This window comes from Varanus komodoensis, unplaced genomic scaffold (assembly GCF_004798865.1).
Source record: "Varanus komodoensis strain SLA01 unplaced genomic scaffold, ASM479886v1 scaffold28, whole genome shotgun sequence".
Lineage (NCBI taxonomy): Eukaryota > Metazoa > Chordata > Lepidosauria > Squamata > Varanidae > Varanus > Varanus komodoensis.
The window spans coordinates 4373657-4397476 of record NW_025335727.1 but is presented as its reverse complement, the minus strand read 5'-3'; the positions used below and the strand labels follow the sequence as shown (position 1 = coordinate 4397476).

The 23820-nt window shown below is 44.0% G+C and overlaps 1 protein-coding gene across 2 annotated transcripts in view; it reads left to right on the top strand.

The window, feature by feature from the left end:
* The window catches only part of KCNMB2 (potassium calcium-activated channel subfamily M regulatory beta subunit 2), a 210474-nt gene that overhangs the window by 10137 nt on the left and 176517 nt on the right, over positions 1-23820 (top strand). The window contains exon 2 of one of the 2 annotated variants that reach the window (XM_044434612.1): positions 15156-15200. The gene's annotated coding sequence lies outside the window, so the exon portion shown is untranslated. Of the gene's footprint in view, positions 1-15155; positions 15201-23820 lie in introns of those variants that run through there. The other variant, XM_044434611.1, reaches the window with a different exon arrangement.

Genomic DNA, 23820 nt, shown 5'->3' with positions numbered 1-23820 from the left:
AGCTCTGCTGGGAGTTGCAGGCTCTTTTTCTATCTCAGCTTGCAAAGAATTGCACCTTTTCCCCTTTCTGCTCTGTGTTAGGCACATCCCAGGCAGATGTGTGTAACCACCTCCCCCCAGCCTTCTGCACCAAGATTTTTTTCAACTATTCTTTCCATTTAAAAGGAGACAGTGAGTGAAAGCAATCCATTACTATTATTATTATTATTATTATTATTATTATTATTATTTCAATTCACAATTGGCTGACTCATTTGCATATGGACACAGCTGTTGCTAGGCAGTGTGGAAAAGCAATTTCTGTCATGTACGTCCAGGGTTACATGGTAGACCACCTTTCCAGGTGAGTTGGCACCTGGAAAACAGACAGTTCCTTGGGCCCACCAGTATGTTGGCCAGGTCCCTGCTTTGTTCCTCAATATAAATTGTTGTTACTAAGCTTTCCTTCCACACTGCAAGACTTTCTGCCATATCACATCTAGCGTGGGCAGCTCCGTCCCTTTTGCTGCTGCTCTTCTTATGCCTACAAACCTTCTCACGTTCCGTCCTGACAGTTCCCCCTCTGCTTTGCTCCATGTGAGGCCATGAGTATTGCAATTGCCTCGCATTTCCTCCAAGAGGCTCCTCAAGTATAGCAAGGGCTTGCCCTGGGGGTCCATATGTGCATTGGAGGAAACCTGGAGCTCTGGGTCGGTAGCCACAATTCCATCTGCTTTCACTTTCTTGGAAACCTCAAATATACACTAAACAAAGTTTGATGAACACACTTATCAGGCCTAACTTAAGATTATTTTCTTTTTCTCCCCCTTTTCTGCTGATGATTCTTCTTCCTATTTCTTCCTCCTCCTCCTTGTCTTTAATAACAGGGACATTTTTCTATTCCATTGCTATCATTAACACGTCATTCATGCATTCCATTCCCAATGAAAATTATATACTATGAAAATTGGCATCTTAGAAGTAAACCAAGAAAAAAAGCGGTACAGATGCATGCTTGAAATAACCAGCTGTTTCTTGCAATGATTCTGTGCCGTGAACCTACGTGGTCTTCCCTGTAGAAAATCTTCACAGTTGTGTTGGATTTTGTAAAGGCAGTGCACAATTTTCTACCCTTTTGTGAGTAAAGAAAATTCTCAAGCATAGCTCCATTAGGAGTGATTAGCAGGACGTGTCGTTCAGCCTTCAGCGAAAGCGGGATGTGGGGGGAGCAGGAAGACTTTAGCGGAGGAGTCGGTTTAATGGTTCAGGTGAGTGATATTTGCCCTGTTCCGGACGGGGCTGCACTCCCCCTAAGGGGCAGGGTACAGGGTACTCCTTGACCTGCCCCATCCCTGGAATTCAAGATGGTGTCCCCGCTCAGCCATGGATCCAACTGGGTGACTTTGGGCCAGTCACAGACTCTCAGCCCAACCTACCTCACAGGGTTGATGTTGTGAGGATAAGATGGAGGAGGAGAATGATGTAAGCTGCCTTGAGCCCTTTGCAGGAAAAAGGCAGGATATAAATTGAATAAATAAATAAATAAATAAATAGTTCTAATGTTTTTAATTATTTTGTGCATCATCTTGAGATTTTTGGGAAATGCAAGACAGTACAGAATATTTTTAAATTAAATAAAGCAATGCAACTTTGCAGGTAGGCCGAATGTGTGGGCCACACTGGCTCTTTTGGCTTGTTTACCATATATATGTGTATAACTAATGAACAAGACTCCTGCTTTGGTCAATAGTAGCTCACTAATTTGGAATGTGACTTTGCCACCATGGCACTGACCCTCAACCCTGTGGCTGGAATGTGCCACCCAAGGGGCACCATCCAGGGGCACCATTATCAGACCAGTGGAGAAGGCACCTCCACTAGGGAAGCCACCATCCCTGGCATGCCTCTTATACACCGGAAAAAGAAAATATCAGTCAGATTTGGGAGCACAGGAGGCACAAATAACGACTGACAAAATGCCATTTATGTGATGGAAGCCGAAACTGCAATCAAGGGAAGTAACAATGTAGCATGTACACCTTTAAAATGATTGCACTTTAGAGGTGTGCAGGTGATTTCTGAATCTAAGCTTAATTGTGCCTTATTGCACTCTCCTAGACGCTATAAAATGCCAAATCAGAGGTATTTGTTTGTTATGCATTTTAAATGTACCACTTGCATTTTTATGGAATGTTTGTTTGCCTCCTCTGCTACTGATTATGTTTGCCTTCTCTTTATTATTAGCTAGTTCTCTTCCCCAGCATTTCTCCTCTATATTGCCATTCCAAAACAAAAAAAAACAATCATGATATGTTTAGGGCATGGCCCTGTGTATGTTTAGGCAGCAAACAGTCCTCCAACTTGCAGCATCCCAGAGCCAGCAAGGATGGCTGCAAGATGCAGTGAGTTAGGCTGCAGACTCTCATAAGGGAGCACATGATCTGGTTCATGCTCACTGATTCCAGTCCCACGACCAGACACTCAAAACTACATTTCCACTGAGAATATCAGGCAAGTCATTCCTCCCTCTTCTTGGCCCCATTCCAGCCTTGTCATTCATTCATACCATGTATTTATTTTGCATGATGTATACCTTACACCTGGACACTTTACTCCCAGGGCAGAATTACACTTATGTAGAAGCCCTGTAAGCAGCCAGACAGTACAACAACAACCAATACAAAATAAAATACAAGGAAACAGACAGGACAGGATTCTAAAAATTCACCCACAGCAGAGTTGGCTAAAACAATGAGGATGATATTTTTTAAATGAACATAACTAAGAAAATAAGAAGCTTTTCACCAGAACAAAAGTCAAGCAGCCTTTCTCAAAAATTGGCACCTGTTTAACTTCAGCAGCAACTGGGAAGAAAAAGAAATGGCTCTTCAGGTTGCGAGTCACACCAGTTGTGATAGTTCTTTGACCAGGTTTACACTTCATCAGCCTTCTGCAGATGTGAGGTACTTCATCTCCCATAAGCATGGCCAGTGATCAGGGATGATGAAAGTCGTATCTGGAGGGAGCAGGTTGGGGAAGGTGATGTTAGATTACAGCACCCCCTTGAGTGAATTTATTGTGGTGGTGGACATTATAGATTTTAAGAATTTTGTTCAATACCTTATGGGGTTCTAACCACAAGAGCAGCTCTGCTGGCTGCGACTACAGGTCTGTCCCCACACTGGCCATCACGCCCTTGGGAAGTCCATAACGTGAGTGCAATAACACCTTCCTGCTCCTGTTTATCCTACACTAGAGATAGCACAAAGTCATTGGGACAGACTTCCCTTCCCTGAATATGTCTCATTCCCTTTTAAAGCCATCCAGACTGGTAGCCAAATTCCATTGTTTAGTTATGCACTGAGTGAAGAAGTGCCTCCATTTATCTGTCCTGAACCTCCTACCCTTCAGTTTCATCTCTGATATAGCTGATAACAGCCATTGTGATTAACAGCCCACTGCAGCCTAATCTTCCATGGAAGTCAGGATATAAACAAACTATTGTAGGAGTAAATAAATATCCAATGATGGTGGTTGGGTGGGTGAGAGAAAAACTAAGTCTACATGCTCACATAGTGCCATGGGGTGGGTGTGGCAGCAGATAAGGGGATACAGGCTGAGACCATTTGGACCTGGGCACTTGCCATAGAGAGATCAAACTACCCAAAGCTAAAGTTTTCTCTCCAATGGTATCAATGAGGTGCCGCCGGGATACTCAGAGATACACTGGCAATGTGCATGGAGGCTCCATTTAGCTGTTGTGGCAACCAGGAGAGCAAAAACAATCATTTTGCCAGGGCAATACTCCATCTAGTTGACAATGAAGTATGAGGCTCGCAGAACCCCAGAAATCTCTACGGTTGTGTAAGCAAGGAGAAATATTTCCAGGACACGAAAAATACCCCTTCAATGGAAGAGTAAGGCTCAGGGAAGGGAGGGCTCAGGCCAAGATCCAGAACATTACCACCCAGGGTGCCAGTCTGGTCTACCACAGTTCTTCAAAGGATCACACCCAGTTCTCCACATTACCAAGCGGTTCCTGACAGCCTGACCTTTGATGGTTCCCCTGATTTTGCATGATTTCTTCTCCATTCTAAATCACTGAAATTCCTTAACTTAAACAGGCTTGTATTTTTAGCCCTACCCCTTGGTTTTGGCACCACCCAGCTTGCCTTCATCCCTGTCCTTCACTGAAATGCAGTCCACATCTGCAAAATTCAACTGAGCCTCCAGGCTGAAAGCAGTTCATCACCCATCTGATCGTGTCTAGCATGATCTAGAGAACTGGGCTGTAGGCCTCTGAAGTCTCTGAGCTGCGTGTGTGAATATCTAAGTCATCTCTGACAGCATCAATTAACGGGCTTCAGATTAATTCTGACTCCTTGAAGTTCCAGCTCAGACACAATAAAGCAGAAGTGAGCCAAAATGAGCTGGCAGTTGACTCAAATATTCAGGCAATTGACTTCATTGCTTTACTTTTTGGTCTTCGGGATAAACCTACCTTTGATTCTGCCTTGAAGTGCTGAATTAACCAACTCTAAATAGATGGTGTGCTAATAAAAAGTGTTCCTCTAAGAACAAGCCAAACAACAACAAGGCTAATAAGTAGGAGAACAGATATAAACCCCCTTCCCACCAAGTTCAGGCAGTATTTCTTAACCTGGGAATATTTGTATGAAACACAAAGGAGGCTGGGGTATGTAATTAACTTCTAAACAGAATAAGATACATGCTGGATCAGGCGATCCTTGTCTGGCCTGCTGTTGACTCAGCGGCCAATCTGCTGCCTGCAGGAAATCCACACACAGGACAAGAGTGGAATGGGACCCTGTTGCCCAAGCTCCCCAGCAACTGGTGTAGAGAGGCACACTGCCCCCACTACTGGAGGAAGCATGACACCTTCAGAGCTACTAGCCATTGATAGCCTCCTGTTCCATGAATGTCCCCAGCCCCCTTTTACAGCCATCCAAAGGGGCCACCATCACTGCCTCCTGAGCTAGCATGTCCCATAGTTTGTCCATATACCATATGAAGTCGTACTTCCATCTGTTTGCCTTGAATCTCCCTCTAAGTTGTCCCAGATTCTAGTATTACATGGGGGATGTTTCCCTCTCCCCTGTGTATGTATTTCATTGCCTTTATGTTATTATTATGATTATTTATTAGATTGGTAGAAAAGCCACCTGCTAGCATTATGTTCTCTTATGCTAGCATTTATGCTCGCATTATTGCCTCGTGCCTCATCCCATTCCCCACGATTTGCCTCATCTGAAATCCACCTTGTCCTCATCTCTGCCAGAGATTGGTACCAGATGTACCTTAAGCAAAGACTTTACAGCCCTCTAAATTATAAATGGCTTGGAAAGCGGCAGCCGTGATTTTCCCCAGACTGGATAACAGAGCACATTGCAATACCGAGCCTGCAGAGACATCGGAGCTGCCAATTAGTTTCCAGCCAACTTTCAAATGGGTTTGCCCTTGAATGGCAGTTGAATCAGTAGCAATTAGCAGGTGTGTGCCTGAAAACTGGCTGATTTCTGTGTATCAGTCCCTAACCCTAACCCGTAAAGGAACAGGGTCAGACCTGTCTTGCTGGTCATGGGGAATTTTTCTGCTGGCCAGGTGACAGCCCTGGTATTAAACTTTCAATATGTCTGCCTAAAGTCAGGCTGCTTCCGGGTCTCTTGTCCTGCTGCACCTCCAATATTCAGCAACACAAGGGAAGGAGATAATCAGCAATTCACCACTGAATTCCAGCAGCAAACTGCCATGAAGGTTTTAAAAGGGCCAGTGTCACATGAAAACAGGTTGAATTTGGTCATTTTAAGCAACCAGAGCAGTTGGTCACCAAAATGCAGCGGCATATAAACAAGCTAAATATAGCTGCAATAACATTCTGCTGCCACCAAATGTTGGTTGCAGAACTGATGTTTTTGCTCATTGGGGGAGGTGGGGGTTGTCTAGCAGGCTGTGGCCCATGGCATGTAGGCACAGCAGCCAAAATGACCCTCAGCTCTTTCCAATTTAGCTACTCTGTTTTAACTAATAAATGGGTCCGATGCTGCTGCCATTGTCTTCCACAGCGTGTACATCCACCTGCATTTCAGGCCTAATCATAAAGTAGTTCCATTTTCAATAGTAGGGCTTGATTTCCACACCACAAAAGGCAGTAGATTTGAGAGAACTGCTGGGGAGAGCCTGTTGGCTTTTTTTGCCACTGCTTAGGGAGCCTTGGCAGACTGCAAAAACCTGTACTTAAAATGTTGCTGCTACTCTGCCAAGATCTTGCTAGTTACCTCTTGCTCAAGACTGGCCAGTGTTTTGCTTTGAAGTCATATGCTTTGACCTGCATGGCTGATGCCAGTTGTGCTGGCCAATCAATTGCCTTAACTATGGTGAAGATGGATTTTGGTCCACCATGCTCTGAACAGTTACTCCATCTGCTTCTCTCTCTCAGTTGTTTGCTCTCCGCTTTCTGAAAGGGCCTGTTAGACTCCTTAGGTTTTTTGGAAGGAATGGCAGCGGGGGGTTTAAAAGATGTCTCACAACAGCTGGGACTGAAGTGGCTCCAGGCAGGTACCCTGGTTATGTGATAGGGTGTTTCAGGGATCATTAAATTGCCCATTACGGAAAGGCATACAGTCAGACTTGATTGCAAAGAAGAGTAACTGAGAGAATTAGGGGACGGATGGTCTGTCTTTCTCTCCTTGGGCCTTGTTGCATGCCACAAGGAACAGAGCCCTGCTATCACATCTGGCAGCCTCTGGTAAGAACTCCCCCTCTCCCCAAGGCTGAGACAAGGAAGGAAGGCTGAAGTGTGGCACAGAGGTCTGGAGTTCCAGGGACAAGGCCCATGATTAAGAGGTAGAGGGGAGGATGCTTGCTCATGAAAACTGATCTTCTGAGATTTGTTAGAACTGATTAAAAGTGGTTTTCCAGAGTTCCAAGAACAAATCCGAGCCATGAGGGCCAGCTACAGGTTACTTATTCCTTACTAAAACTCATGGTAGGAGATCCCATCCCAATCAGTTCCCATCTACTACCTGCAGTTTGCATTGCCACATATGAGTCTATTAATCTCAATTGCTTTTTCATATTTGGGAAAGCAAACTGGAGGTCTAGAAACTCCAAGAGGGGAAAGGTTAAAGGCCCCTACAGAGAGAGTTAAAGGCCCCTACAGAGAGAGTTTCTGACTGAGTCCCCCACACTTATGTTGATATGAAGAAAAAAAATTATGCTGTTGCTTTAAAGCAATGGTTAATCTGACCATGACTTGTTAGCTCAGACACCCTCTCTGCTCCAGAGGGAGTGCATTTTTCAGTTCAGTTGGGATTTAGTCTGAGAGACAGAAAGTTTTGTACTTCCTTGATATACTTTCTCAAGACCTATCAGTCACAGAGTTCCTTGGGCCTAGAGGAAGGAACAACTATCTGGAACATGATCCAAAACATCACAACTGATCCCAGGATCAGAGGAAACCATGTCCAAGCGGTGAATGTTTAGTCCACATACACGGGAGTGGTGCCATGTAAGGCAGCCAGCCAGCCAGCCAAATACACAAAGGGACTCAAAGAGGCTACAAGATGCCAAGCTTCCAGTTTGCTTGCTTGCTTGTTTTCTGTTCAAAGCAGGAAAGTCTTTCTGCAATCTGCCTTGGGCAATGCACCAGCTAGAGAACTGGATGAACAAAATAAGAGGAAGTGGTTTCAATTCAAAGACTGATGGAGACAAAAGTTGCCAGATGCACCGCAGGATTCCAGGCCTGTGCTTTTAAAAGACTAGTCAGGCAATGGCACCAGTAGCACCATCATATTTAGAAGCAGATCTACAGAAAAAAACACAGGTAGTGCTACACTGTCAGATTCATGGTTTTTCAATGGTCCAAAAAATACTTGTGACTCAAAACACAATAGATAATTCAGAATTGTATGGATGTGAGGGGGGCCCAAACCTGATGCTTGAGCAAGTATTTCCATCTGCAACCTCTAGTTCAACTCACCCTGTGTCATCCAGATCTCCTTCCAATGTCCACAGCATTGGAGGTCACTGCATGGCTGATGCAGTCTTTAAGCTTGGGTATGACTGGAACATTGTGTGCATTCTTTGTGATGGAATCTGTGCGTGGAAATACTGTTCTTTACCATTGCATCCACCAAACTAATAATTAATCACCAGCCTGCCTTTTGTGATGGACTGATGCTGTCTTTTATATAATGCATTTGTCGTTGTTGTTGTTGTTGTTACATGCTGTCGAGTCATCAAAGAAGCATGATGACCCTATGAGTGAAAGCCCTCCAAAATGTCCTACACATGACATCCCTTTTTGGTTGTTCTAAATTCAAGACTGTGGCTTCCTTTGTAGAGCCAATCCATCTCATACTTTCTTTTCTTCTGCCTTGACTTTCCTTAGCATGATGGTCTTCTCCAGTGAGTCTTACCTTCTCCTGATGTGTCCGAAGTAAGACAGCCTCAGTTTTGTCATTTTTGCTTCTAGGGAAAACTCTGGCTTGATTTGATGTAGGAACCACTTGTTCTACTTTCTGTTTGTCCAGGGTATTTGCAAAGCTCTTCCCCAGCAATTTGTCATTAGCTCTAGGGACTGCAGGTGGCGCAGTGGTTTAAACCGCTGTGCTGCTGGGCTGGTAGATCGAAAGGTCAGCAGTTCAAATCTGCACAATGGGGTGAGTTCCCATTGCTCCGTCCCAGCTCCTGCCAACCTTGCAGTTCGAAAGCATGCAAATGCAAGTAGATGAAAAGGTACCACTTCGGTGGGCAGGTAACAGCGTTCTGCGCACTTCAGTGTTTAGTCATGCCGGCCACATGACCATAGAGACTGTCTGTGGACAAACGCTGGCTCCCTCGGCTAGGAAACGGAGATGAGCACCGCCCCCGAGAGTCAGGCAAGACTGGACTTAACGTCAAGGGAAAACGTTTACCTTTATATAATAATAGTAAACTCATTATCATGTACCTGTCCTTATCTAGCCAGAGCAAAATCAAGAACAAAAGTACCAACGCCAGTGATGCCTGAACATGCTCAGAGGGCACAGAATGCTGGCTACCTTGAGGAATGGCACCAGGCCAGAAATCCAAGGAGGGTTGAGTGGACTGGTGCATTCAGGAATGGGGCATGGAAGAGCTGGGGTGCATCGCATGGCTACATTTTGTTGCAAAAGCCACTTGCATCTGCCATTGGATCTAATATAGGATGTATTTTTATGTGACCCAGAAATTGACTTTTAGGTATATATGCTAAACCTGTACTTTGTAGATAGGAATTTTTATCACACAGAGTAGCTTGATTCATAACTGGATAGTTCAGTGTTATTGATTCTATGATGGATGAGTTTGGGTTGAAGCTGCATATGTATAAGGGACTGAAGTTGGAAGATAAGGCTATCTGCTTCCAACATTTTCTCGCCGGTGACGATGATGCAGAGTGCAATAATACATATCTTGAGCTGTGACTTTTTCATTAACAAGGTCTCGTGTTGGCCACAGTGAAACTGCTTCACCCTTCTGTATGCAACCTGAGATGTTCAGAATGTGAATGAGGGTTCTTATTTTTGATTGCCAAATAGACAGATTCTTGTCTGATTGGTGTATATTACAGCATTCATGCCTTTAACCCTTTGAAATCCAATTGTCTAAATGGGAGAGACGATTCCTTTAAAATCTATCAGATAGTTTAGGGGTGAGAAAAAGGCTGAACAACCAGAAATAGGGGAGGTCTTTTGCTCTCACTGGTTGTGCGCAAGAAAGAATGTCACAGTCCACAAGACAAAAGAATTAAGCAAAGCTTCTAGCATGGCTTCCCCAAGCTGGCATTCTCCAGGTGTTTTGGCCTACAGCTCCCATCATTCCCACATTGTCCATGGTGACTGGGATTGCTGGTAGTTGTAGTCCAAAACATCTGTAGGCCACCAGGCTGAGGAAAGCTTCTTAAGATTATAAGAGCCTTGCAGGATCAGGCCAAGGGACCATTCACTCCAATGTTCAGTTCACTCATCAGCCAACCAGTTACCCACGCGAGGGACATAAGTGCAACTACACCCTCCCACCCATGTTCCCCAGCAACTGGAGCATCTGCTGCACTATTAAAGGTGCAGGAGCTCTTTGCATCACGTGATCCCTGCCAGACTAGAGAACATTTGAAAGCCACTGAATAAGTCTAATGTTTGCCCCTGCCTATTTTGATTCCTTCCTGCTGAATAGGTAATTTCTTCTTTGCAGAAGAGGCATATTTTGATCACATTTAACCTGCATCTGTTTCTGCATTAGCCTAGCAATGTCTAAAGGACCTTCAGTAAGGGTAGACTCCAGGGATGGGGACGAAGTTCATTCATTCCACACGTTCATGCAAAGTTGCGGTGCAATCCAGTCGGGCTGCCCATAGACCTCTGACCTCTGAGGATTCAGGGCAGTCTATTCAGAATGGGAGCAGTTCAGAAATGAAGCTCTTCAGAGCAGCTAGTCAACTGTGGCATCATGACTGTTTGGCCATGAAAGTCCCTGCGTGACTTTGGGCCAGTCATGGACTCCCAGTCTAGCCTTGCTGTTAGGATAAAATGGAGAGGAGGCCCTTCCAAGAGGAAGAAAGGGAGAATATGAATGCAGTTATAAATGCAACATGACCGCACCAGCAACAGTGGTAACTGCAGCGCTTTGTCAGCGGATGGAGAATGGGGCAGGCACCACTGGGATATGTGGTATCCCATCAGTTCTGCTCTCCTTTCCTCTCCTCTCCTTCTTGCCTTCTGGGAACCCTCCCTCTCCAAAGTCCCTCCTGGAACCTTATAGGTAAAGTCAGTGTGCTTCTTTCTGGGCAGGCTACAAGAGGGAGGAGGACACTCCAGGTGTGGATGCCCGTTCAAGACAAGAAGGAACTGGAATCTGGAACTGCTTGTTCCACACCAGAATTCAGTCTTCGAAAAGTCTTAGTACCTTTTAGATGCTGTCTAGGGCTCAGGGGGCCCCATCACTGAATTATGTGTTTCCAAAGCACTATGTCAACACAAACTCCATTATCCTTCAAAATTCAAATTTCTCCAAATTTTGCAAAGGAATTGCCCAGTCAAAAATACATATATTCAGGAAAATATTGTTTAACTTTCCCTAAAATGCACTGTTTTAGGAAATGTGCTTGGGGAAAAGTATATATCATGCAAAAAGGCATACAAAAATGCCTGTATTTTAAAAATGTGTACAAAATGGCTTATGAATGTTCATGTAAACTTTTAAGAAAAATTTTCAGCATTCAAGATGACTTCAACTTAAGCTTGGAAAAATTAGAAGTTGAAAGAAACCTGAATTGACAGATAGATCTGTCCCCTATGTAGTAGATCCAGATTTATTTATTTATTTATTTATTTAGGAGGCTTCTATGCCGCCCCATCGCCGAAGCCTCGGGGCAGCTCACAATAATAGATAAATAAACAAGATTTGCTTCCTCTCCGAGGCCTGTGCTGTGCAGAAATACACCTGGTGATGGCCACGTGTTTCTGGACATCCAGGTGTGAAACTGGATGCCGGAGCTGGATGTGAACTGATTATCTAAGGGAAATGCAACCATTTCCATGGTAGGTTAGAGCAAACATCCATCAGAGAATATTCCATGCTATGTCATATGCTCTAAATATCCATCCTCTAATCAGATAATACATTTAAGGGACTGGGTTTTTTCCACTGGTGATTGTTGTCATTCTTGAGGCACCTCCATATTATCTGCATGGCCTTATTATAATATTTACTGTTTATCAGCTGATTCATTATACAAACAATTCAGCTCACTGACAGCTTCCCTGGGTTCACACTCCCTTATTATTATAATTTCTGTGCATAAGGAGAGTTTCCAACATATTACGTATGCATCTAATGCTCTGACCATCAAAGCACATGTTCTTTCTCTCATTTCGCTAATGTTAATTGCATTTAAATTGAAGCCAAAATTACTTTTTTGAAGGTAAATTGATGTGGCCAATACCAACATTTATAAATTAAATGCCCATCATTGTGCTGAATCTTCTGTACAGCCATTTTCTTTTTCAAGGAGATTGTTCAGCCAAATCATAACTGACAGGAAGAGAGTTGCATTTTCTGATGCTTGATAAAAACCACTAAAACAAAAATGAGCTGAGGAGCTCCTTCAGGTGGCTTCCACCTCATCACCTTATGAACATTCTTGTCTTGTAAAGCAAGTCATCTCAAATTTTTCCAAGACTGTGTGAGACCTGGAACCTGAGATGGCAGGGTTCTGTCCAAAACTGGGGCAATTCTCTTCTCACAAGGACAAAGCTGTCTGTTGCTCCATATATACTACTAATTTATTTATCATTGTCTGCTGAAGCAGCCCAAAGCCGCCCTAAGCAGATTACAATCCATAAAGCATATAATAGCAATAAAAAGAGTAATTGAAAGTACTATATACAGGCAACAATAAAGGAAAGCAGCGGAGGACACATTAATTTAAAACTATTCATATTAACACAGCTTTAAAATTATGCAGATAAAATCAATTATTACAATGCCTAGAGAATAAAACAGTTTTTGCCTGTCACCAAAAAGATTGTAGCGAGGGTGCCAGGCAAACTTCTTTTGAGAGGCTGTTCCACAAGTGGGGAGCAAGTGCTGAGAAGGCCCCCTTCTATTAGCTTTCCTCCTTACTTCCTTGGGGGATGGCTCATTCAGAAGGGCCTCCAAAACAGATCTTAGGGTTTTGGAGTAGGTACCTATGGGAGCAGGCAGTCCTTCAACTACCCTGGTCCCAAACTGTTTAGGCCTTTCTATGTTAGAGCGGGGCCTGGAACTCAACTGGTAACTGGTGAAGTATTGTTGTCACATGGGTGTGTGTTCCTGCTCACATCAACAGTTGTGCTGCCCTATTTTGTACCAGTTGAAGTCTCCGGACTGCCATCTAGGGCAGCCCCACGTAGAGTGCACCACAGTAGTCCACTTGAACGGTTACCAGAGCATGGTGACTGTGTCTAGACTCTGTCTGTCCAGGTAGGACCGTATTTGATAAATCAACCACAGCTGAAGAAGAAGGCACTGCTGGCCACCAGGTCTACCTGAAAGCAGTAGTGGAGGTCAAGCAGTAGTGGAGGTCCCAGGTCCAGGAACTGGGCAACAAGAGTGGTGTCCTCTTGCTCTTGTGCCCACACTGTGGGCTTCCCAAGACACACAACTGGCAGCAGTAGGAACACAATGCTGAACCGGAGGGAGCTTTGGTCTAGCCCAGCATGGCTTGCCTTCTTCTTCCACCCCTTGAATCATACATTTGTATCTTCTTCTCACCTCAGTGCACAAAAGAGAGGCACATCGCCCTCTGTTGAGGTGACTCATCCTGTGTGGTCAGGGAATATCTGTTATCTAATAGAGAGAAAGAAAAGCTATATTACCTAAGTAGACTGAGAATATCTATTTTCTGTTCTATTGTCCTTATTGGTTTTATTGAGGAGACAATCTAATATAGCTGACTTGTGGCAGTACATGGAGAAGAGAAAGGACTATAGCTCAACACAGGGAGCATCGCATGCCAACTATAGAAACATAGAATATAGAAACAGAGCGAGTCAAAAGGGGTCTCCCAGGCCATCTATTCTGACCCCAGGCTCCAGCCAGTTCTACTCATGACATGCCTACCATGTGCATTCCAGCCTATCCTTAAACAGCCCCACCAATGGGGCTTCAACCACCTCCTGTGGAAGCCTATTTCATACCCTGGGGTCCTAACCATCAAGAAGTACTTCCTGGCATCCACCTTGATTCTTGGTTCCCTGAGCTTTGCTCCATTGGAACGCGACCTGCCCTTATCTGCGGGGGGGGGGGGGCACAGGCCACCTCTGCTTCTGCCTCCTGTTCAGGATATGTGTGGTGGGAAAGACCCAGTGGAGTTCCACAAGATCCCATGCCAGTGGAGAACCACCCGCAGTCAACGCAGAGTGGAGTGCTTCAGCGTTCGTTCCATTCACAGGCCACCTATACATACCCCATGAGAGCCAGAAATGGGAAAGAGCTACAGAATGAGCCATTTTAAAATGGCTCCCAGAGCTGCTGTGGAGTGCAGCCCAAAGGGTCAAAATTAGAGAAGGCACGTGTTGCCATCCCTGCAGTCGGTACTTCTAAATTGGATGGACCCCCACTTTGAGCTGATGTATAGCAGTTTTCTACCTGAACCATATGTGGCATTAGCAGACACAGGAATACAGGAAGCTGCTTCTTTATGAACCGGCCCACTGGTCCAAACACCTCCATCTTTGTCTCTTCTTTGTCTAGGAATCTCTCCTGTGGAATCTGCAATAGACCAGCTGTCCCCAGTCACATTGATTCCATGGATCTGCAGACCATTTCTATTGTTTTACACACAGCTGATGTTAGAAACCTATAGAAAATAGCAAACCAACAAAAAATATGCATTTCCCCATAGGTTAAAGCATAAGAATCACATTTTGAGGGGATCTGCACATTTTGGGGAGTGCAAGTTTATAGCAGCACATCCTTCTGCAAATTTTGTGCCGAATCCAGCTCCATCATTGTACAGAAGATGGAATGAAAGGTACCTGATAACCCACCAAATGGTGCTGGAATTGATTTTATGTTATACATTCCTAACCTAAGGCAATCACCATGGTTCCCTTTGATCTAAGTCAGAAATCACAACAGGGATTCCCCCACATTCCATTTTTCCTCCCCCTGCAGGAGGAATCCCCTCTGATGTGGGAGAGGGACTGTGCCAGGACCAAAAAAGTCAACCACACTCACTGATCTGGTTTGTTCTACAGGGAGTTTGATGGGAGCATCCACCCACCACCAGGAAAAAAGTTCTGCATCTCTGGCCAAGACCATGTGCCTACTTTGCTTCTGGTCCTTCAGGCTCCCCGTCCAGACATATATGTGCACACACAGGGGAACACGAATGAATGTCAAGCAAGGAGGGTGAATTATCATGCTGGTCAAAGAACCATCATCTTCTGAACCCATTGTCTCCCTTCAGAATTCCAAGCATAAGTGGATTAGTCTGTTTCTAAAGCAAGCTGCTTTATGCTGTTTACCTTGCTAATCCTCATGGCATAGATTGACTGGAGCTTAAATCCAGGTCTTCTTGATATATACCCTCTGGACTCAACTGACACAATCATAAGGACTAGTAACTTAATGTTTTTGTTTTCTCTCTGCAGAATCATTGAAGACAATGAGACTTGCCAAACCCTGAATAGTAAACTGTAAGTGTGACTAATCAAGGGATAAACATGTATTTTGGTTTTGTCCAAGTGCAAAGATGCTTCTTGTCAAAGACTCTTTTGTGTTTAAATAAGAAAAAGGTAGATGTTGGTCTTGGGTTACAACTTGGTCTCAATTTTAATTTGATCACACAGATAATAAACAGGCTGAAGAAGGAAGTCCAGGGTCCTGACGTGGCTACTCGCAGCCACTGGACTGGCTATCCATTTCATGGTTTGGCCTTCAAACTTCCAGTTCGTGCTGAGCCTCCGCATCCTAACTGACACTTCCACAATTTCTGCACAGTTCTTCCCTGACTGTTGCCCAAACTCTGTCAAGTGGTTCCCTACTGACCCCCCATGACCTTACTTCTGAATGTGCAATTTCCCTACGTATGGGCCTTGTTTCCACACCCACTCCAGACCAGCCACTAGATGCAACAACAGTGCATCTTGCATTTATAATCCTGTTCAAGGTATGAAAGTATAATCCTCTGCACATGGTAGGCATGTCATGAATGGAGCCAACTGCAGTGGGGGGTCAGACTAGATGACCTTGGAGCCCCTGTCTGACTCGCTCTGTTTCTATGTTTCAAGGGAAGGTTAAAAGCAAGTCAATCCCTCAGCCTATCAGATTAGCATGAAAAGTGTCCTTCCCAGCCTCTACTAGATTACCAACCAGTGCCTTGGGCTCCCCAGGAAGGGTGTGACTGTTTGCCCAGCCTTCCCTGAGACAATGACAGGCCATGTGGGCAAAGCCTTGTCCAGCCCTGCTATGCTTTTTATCTCATGAGAAGCAATTCTGCATGGAGTTTCCCTCCCCAGATTTCATAATGGCCCGATTCCTGGCCAGTACAGGAGTTTCTCCTCCTTCCCTCCGTCATCTCCCCAAAGATCCCAGTTGGGGGGGTGGGCTTCTCTTGAACTTCAGGGCTGGATCAACAGGTGGCCACAGAGCCAGGGGGGTTCACCTTCTCCTAGGGAGAAAGACACTTTCTCTGCAAACAGTGGAGGTTCCAAGGTCTATCTTACTTTAGATACTGGCAATTTTATACCAAAAGATCTGAGAACTCCGGCTTCCTGAGGATGCAAAGCATTTGTTATCTGCAGTCCCTAAGCTCACCTAACAAAATTATGTCCCCCAGGATTCTCCGAGGGAATAAGTACTCAACAGGTTTGAGTACAAGTGGCCTTATATTAAATCCTCTGAGTACCGATTGTCCACAGTGGTGTACTGGCATTAATTCTAAATTATGGCTGCTGATGAGTTGCAGAATTGCCTCCCCAGGCTGTATGAGTCCAGAGAGAAAGGAACATCCACAGTATTTCATCCCTGTAATCTCTTTGTAATAATTCAGGCTGCAAAATGATTGGTCTGGAAGAGATGTGATTTCTCAGGGTAGCTGGATGACCAGTGGATTGGTGGAGGCAGGTGGAAGAGGCAGGGTTCTGGGCTTCGTGTGTTGCAGCAAATTGAACAGAGAGGAGAGGAGAAGGAAAAGACTTGGTCTTATCTTGCTTTTGCTGTGATGGGTTTCCTGGGGTGTTATAAAACATTTTAACTCTTTGCTGAACTGGCCAAGGATGCAAAACAGAGCACTTAGCAAAAGTTCGCCTGTGCAATGAGCCAGTTACACGGCTTCAGATGTTGGGTTAATTAATGAAGGGCAAGGCAGGCAGCAAACGGCCTAACAAAGGAATGGACAAATTATGAAATCTGTTTTTTATTCCATGATTTATTTATTATATTTATTTATTTTTGTATTTGCATTTCACTTTTTTCTGCAAGGAACCTAAAAAAGCATTCTTGATCTTCCTCTTCTCCATTTTATCCTCACAACAACCCTGAGAGGTACTAGGTCAGTAATTGAGTATTATGGACTCTCCAAAGTTACTCACTGAGCTTTATGGAAGAGAAAAGTTCTCCTAAAGTCCAACACTTTATGCCAGCACAAATATTTTTAGATCTTTATTTTTATGGTAGACTGAAGGCTCCAGAAAGTGTTGCTTTTGGCAAACCTTTTGCAGAAGTCCACCTATGAGAAGTTACTGTTGCAGGTGGTTCTACAGGTCCAAGGAGATTTGGATTTAAATTTTCTGTAACAGCTGTGCTTCCTCACCTACTCCACAGCAATTCCCAGGCTCTCTCTTGGCCCTCCAACCATCATCTTGTTAAGTTATGGCCCTAAGGAAAACACCTTGGAGGGTTGGCTAGGTCCAGGGTATCACAAGTCTGCCTTGGAGTGTGTTAATGCTGGAAAAGTGGCTTTTCTGGTGATACTAGAAACAGCTGAATTTCTCTTAAAGCAGAGCATTTAACTAAGGTCATAAGGACTCTTAGACAACAGAAGCATTTAAACATCCATAAGAAAATAGTAAGAAATTCATCTAAATTCATTTTTTTAGCAGGGATTATCCAGTTTGTAGCTTCCAAACTAAGCACAGACAAAGACACAATCTGTGATCAAAGTCCACACATTTGCACTGTGATTTGCAGAAGGGAAAAAAAAATCAGCAGCATGCATTGATCAATGTTTATTAAAAATGCATGCTCTGAAAAATGTTCACAAATATGCTTTAATCAATGGGAAAATAATAAAGTGCATGGGGAATTTGCATGGATTTTTATACAAAAACAAAGCACACAAACTGATGGACTAAGACTGGAACAAGCTTTGAGATGGAATGTGGAGAACTTCAGCAACCTCGAGCTTTAGAGCTTCACACACCCCTGGCCCTATCTGAGATTTGTAAAAAGCCTATGAGGCCTCTGAAGGAAGGAGATGCAGCCGAGCTAAGTGCCTGAATTATGGCACGCTCTTTACCAGTAGTCTATTTTCGTTCTGGCTGTAAGTTTCCATGCTGAAGCAAGATGGCATGGCCTGTTATACCCAGAACTCGCTCATCCATGGGCTGATGGTTCAGCTTTCATTTCACAGTGCCCACTGCCCTGGCAGCAAATGTCTGTTGCCAGTGAAGCTGAACTGAAATTTCTACCACAGCTGAGTTAGTCAGCACGGCTGCCAGACGCTTCGTATGCCTGTCCTGTCTGGGTGTCTGGGTTTGTTTTGTAGCGATTGTCATATTTTGCTTCTTCTCAAATCCAAGCGTGATGTGAATTGCATCACATTTCAGGATGTCTCATCCAAGCGGCCTTGTGTGCACTTCTGAAAGCGATTGGTCAGGCTTTCCCCGGGAGGTCTCAGCAATTGCTGAGTTTCTCTCTCACTGAATTCCCTTGGTTATTTGGACTGGACCCAGGGGTGCGGCCGGTGAAAGGTCTTCCCCCCTCCCTTGCCGCAATGCTCGATAGCGCCGGGGACAGGAGGCTATTGGCCAGGGTGGGACTCCTGCTTTGCAAGCTGCAGGTGCCAGGTTCAGCCCCTGGCTTCTCCAGCTCTACCACAAGCAGGCAGCAAGTGATGAGCAGGGAGGGGGACCCCTGCCATGGGACCATGGCATGCCAATGCCAGGTTCAGTAGGATATATTAAGCAACGGGGACAAATGGTCTAAGATGGTACAAGGCAGCTTCCTATGCCATTAGTGCTTTTGCATACTGCCCTCCTTAGCCACCTAACACACGTCAGGCTGAAGCAAACATTATGTTAAAAACTGTTTGTTTACTGTTTGTTTACTCTAATACAAAATAATATAGGTCAGGAATTAACTCTTCCCCACTCTATAGTTCCAAGCTAGACTGGTATCCCTTAGTTTGCCATTTAAACTGCCAAATAATGATCCATTCGTGGATCCAGATCAGAGCACAGTTGTGGTCCTTGTGCTTATACCAGAGTAAAAGTACACAAAGGATTTAACTCTTTGTGGAAGGTCTGGTCCTAAGTCGTGCTCACTTGCAATGGCAGTGGGAACCAGACGTTTAGCATCAGCTTTTGCATTTTTGAACTTTGTAGAATGCCTCCCCCAGCATTTTTCTGCTTTCTTGACCTGTAGCCCAGTCCTAGTCAAGATGGGTCAGATGGGCTTTGCTTCATGCTCTCTTTTCCTAGGTCCGTATCCTGGGCCTCATGCCAAATTTTGAGCCTCCTTCATCCAGAAAAAAGTGAATTAAGATGTGTTGCATCCCAGATGCTGACATAGAAAATTAAGATGTGTTCATCTTCATCTTTAAACTCCCTTATCTAAAAAGAGAAGAAATCCTTGGGCAACCTCAAGAAATTTCTAGATTTTCCCTGGCAAATTACACCTATTGGGATGTAATTATAACAAATGCTCTGATGCTACACTTAATTACAAAATGGATGAATGCACAAAATGCTATTTTTTTTTCCAGCATATTAAGGACCTCCCAGAGATCCTACTGCACAATGCTTGTGTCAACATACAAAATCATTAAGAAACCTTTACTTTTCATCTTGATTTATCTCACCATGCCAGGAATGAACAGATTGTTAGCAGTTTCCTTTTTAAAAAACATTTCTCCAACAAAGTTTTCACTTTGCTTAGTCTTCTTTTGGCTGTGATCATCATGGAAAACATCACCCCAGCAATGTTATTACCTTTCTGCCAATATTTCAGCTTGGTTGCCCTCCCAACCGAGCCTTAGGTTTATTGATATTTTAAACTTCAGATAGCAGGGCAGTGCCTCTAAAGTATTGCTGGGAGATCAGACGGTTATTAAAGGAACAACTAAATATTGTCTGCAGCACTTGATCTCCTAAACTACTGTGGCTACAAGCAAGTGGGTAAGATGGGGCACAAAGCTCTCTGCGCTCTGAGGAAATCAAACCGCAGCATTGCGGGCAAGCCAGATAAAGGGATTCTGGCACAATTAGTCTAATCACTGATAATGGAGGAGGAACCAGGCTTCAGCCCTAATGAAGTATTACATTATGGGCTAATATGTGAATCAGAACAGCTATCTTTCAGATTCTACACATCCCCACATTTTATAATGCAACAATTGGCTCAAAAATTGCCTTCAAAATATGTATATTAGGGCAAGTTGCATCCAAACATGTATATATTAGGGAAAGCTGCACACAGCTTGTATACCATCCTTCCTACGGAAGGTATTTTCAGTGTGCTTGTCATTCCCTGCCCACACTTGTACATGGGTTCTTCAGCTGAGAACATCTGAAGAACATTTTTGGTGACAGCTTTTTCATTGTTGTTGTTGTTTGCTTTGTTTTTTAAAGCAGGGAAAATGCAGTATTACTTTAAAAGTGGACAAAAATACTTTTTCCACATCTGGATTTCTATAATTTCATTATACCACTGTGCCTTCTGGAGATATGTAGCAAAAAACTCAGAAAGAAAATGCTCTTCACATAGTGCTCAGATCTTAATCCTGCAGCAACACTGGAAGTAGATACAACAGATTTGCATAGAAAAGCCATTTTTAGGGAAAACTGTATCTGAAAAAGTATGTGAATTCTTATGTAATTGTTTCTTTTGATACTTCCGAAACTGATGCAGAATCTTAAATGTATTGCTTTAGGACTGAATGGCACAGACTGAAAAGTAGCTAGCAAAATAGGAATGAGATTAGGTCCTAGGTTTTGTGGAGAAGGTGCTTGAAAAGAAGGTGCTTGAGAGGACGATTGAATGAGCAAAGCATCTGGATATTGGTGCCAGTGAAATCCATGCTTTTTAAGACGGTAGTGTGGAGTTAGGGAGCAAAACCTCAACTCAACACATTCAGCAAGTCCCTTATTCAAGTCTTTTTTTAAAGGTAGGAGATCCCCACATCTTCCAGGTAAGAGGAATGTTTGTTTCTAAATGGGTTAAGCTGTGAAAGGGCTGAGGAACTGCAAATCCAGGCACCAAATCCAGCCTTCCTGAGCTCTCCATGTGACCTCGGGAGTTCCCAAAACAGCCATTCCCCATCCCCTGGCTACACCCCCTTGCCCAGTCATTAATCGCTTACTGGATTCCCAAAGGCAGAAATGCCACTCCCAAAGACTTATCTTAGTCAGTGTTTTCCACCAGACGTGGACAAAATGTAAACCAGGCTGAACATGGGGGCTCGTCACTTCCTAATCCTAATTCAGGCATTTTAAAACAGCCTTTCTGAGATCTATGGCGCTTTCAGCATGAAGCTCTGGAGACGGGGCACACTAGATTGCCTCAGTAAATGAATCCTTTGCCTTTGCCATAGAACCAACTGCATCGAAGTAGTCCTTCATGCCTAATAGCTTGCAGGAATGCCAGGCAGAGATTCAAATTGTCTGTCAGTTGTTTAGTTTGGAGGGAGTTGAGTGATTTTGCTGTCCCCAAGGAATCCTCTTCCACCATGTAGAATAGAATGGAAAGGGTCTGCAAATACCAGTAAAAAGTCCCTTGAGGACTTATCTGTGTAATAGCTTGACTTGGAATGGAAGTTTCTTTCATGTTTTCCCCAATTTATCTGGCTTGCTAGGAGTGAGCAATGGCAGTGTGCGACATGAACTTGTGTGCATAAAAATTGTGGCAATTCATCAAGTATATCTGTATATTACTTAAATATAAATTCGCATTGCTTTCCTGACAAAATGCAATGGTTCCTACAAAACTGCTTAATAGGAATCGCCAAAAGTGCTGTGCCTTGTGGAACTAATTTCGAAATGGGTTTGATCAGACAAATGGATTGCTTCAAAAGCAAGCAAATATAAAAACACAACATAAATATGCCATGGATAGAGGGACAAAGAGATAGATACCTGCACACAGGCAGCCAAATCTTTCGGGCTAGCTGATTATGGTCTCTGGTCTAGACACAAAAAGCATCAAAGATGGTCCAATCCGCCTACATACCTTCCATGCCAGTTTCCCATATACTTTGCCATAACCCTGTTCTGACCAAATCTGTCATTTAAACACACGCAAAGAGATAATTTGCATGGTTCTCCTAATTTAATTTTCATCCACATCTTTCCCTAATATACCTGTTTTTGCATGCAACTTTTTCTAATGGCAGTCTCATAAGGTGTTGCTTCTGCAGGGCTTGGGGGACAAAAATTCATCCCAATCCTAATCCAAGGTAGCTCACATATACCTAAAAAAGATATTATTTTCTCTAGATGATGAGTAATCCAGAGTCATTTTGGAAATCTGGCAGGCTGGATTGGGAGACTAGATGGGCCAGAATTGACCTGTAGACCTGAGGTTTGACACTAAACTATGCTTTAGCAAGATGCAAACAAGGCTTGCCTCCCTGTCTCCCCACCTTCAGCCAGGGTCACAGGCACCCACCACTCTCTGCTTGGGAAACTATCTTTCATTATGCACAGCTTGCAATGTCATTGAAACCTGCCAAACTATGCTTATCCTTAACTATGTTTCATTTCAAACAAGCCTATTTCAAATCATGGTTTCTGATCCTGGCACATTTAAACTAACCACAGTTTAATCACTGTTCCAGGCTCAGGCAACATGGCAAACTATGGCTTACCAAAGATGGAACCATGCAAAATGCTCAAAGCCATGTGACCTGGATGGAGGAAAGGCATGTCTAAACAAAATTAAGCATAATTTTCAGAAAGAGGCATTGATTGCTCTCACTCTGAAATTAAAAATATCTATCCATTTATATGCCTTCCTAAGGTAAAGGTTTTCCCATGACATTAAAGTCCAGTCATGACTGCCTCTAGGGGGCGGTGCTCATCTCCATTTCCTAGCCGAGGGAGCCAGCGTTTGTCCACAGACAGTCTCCGTGGTCATGTGGTCGGCATGACTAAACACTGAAGAGCACGGAACGCTGTTACCTGCCCACCGAAGTGGTACCTTTTCATCTATCTGCCTTTGCATGCTTTTGAACTGCAAGGTTGGCAGGAGCTGGGACAGAGTACGGGAGCTCACCCCGTCTGCGGGTTCAACCTGTCGACCTTTCGATCAACCAGCCCAGCAGCTCAGCGGTTTAACCCACTGCGCCACCGCATCCCTCCTATAGGCGTTCCCACAACCAATCCTTTATCTCTTTCTCCCTGTCTCCTCTTGTTCCCTCTCATTACCGTTTTCCTAACGATAAAGTTTGCAATGGTTTGTGGCATAGATGTTTGGGTAGACCCTGCTGCATGCAACAGCAGCATTATTATTCAGTGGTGTAAAAGACTTCTCCAACAGCTTGGTCATTTCACATGGTTGACTGCCAAACGGCATAAGAGTTTCTATCTGGTAGTTCTTACAGGAAGGATCTTGGTCTGTGGCTATCGTAAGAAAGGTAGGGACCTTCATGAGAACACAAGCATAGCCCTGCTGGGTCAAACCAGTGTCCAGCTAGCCAGGCATTCTGTTCTCACCATGGATCTTCACACGGTTGCCCACAGTTTCCCTTTTGTTTGTGTTTTGCCCTAGCTTTCCTAAATAATTACATGAATATTTGTTGTAATGTTAAATGTGCCAACTGATTTATAACACAGATGAGATTCTGAAAAGCATCTTTATGGAAGAGATGCGCAGGAAACAGAAAGAAAACAGATGTTCTGTGAGATTATGACCATTTCTCTCCCAGATGTAGAGTAGACTGTTTGAGGTATCTCTCAAGAATCAGAACATAAAATAGAAAGGGGGGGAAAAAACCTCCTGTCAGGATAACAGTGCATTTTTCTTCTAACAAAAGTCGTTGTAGTTCTTGATTTTCCCCCCACGTCTTAACAATGAGATTCATCCAACTAGAGAACAACT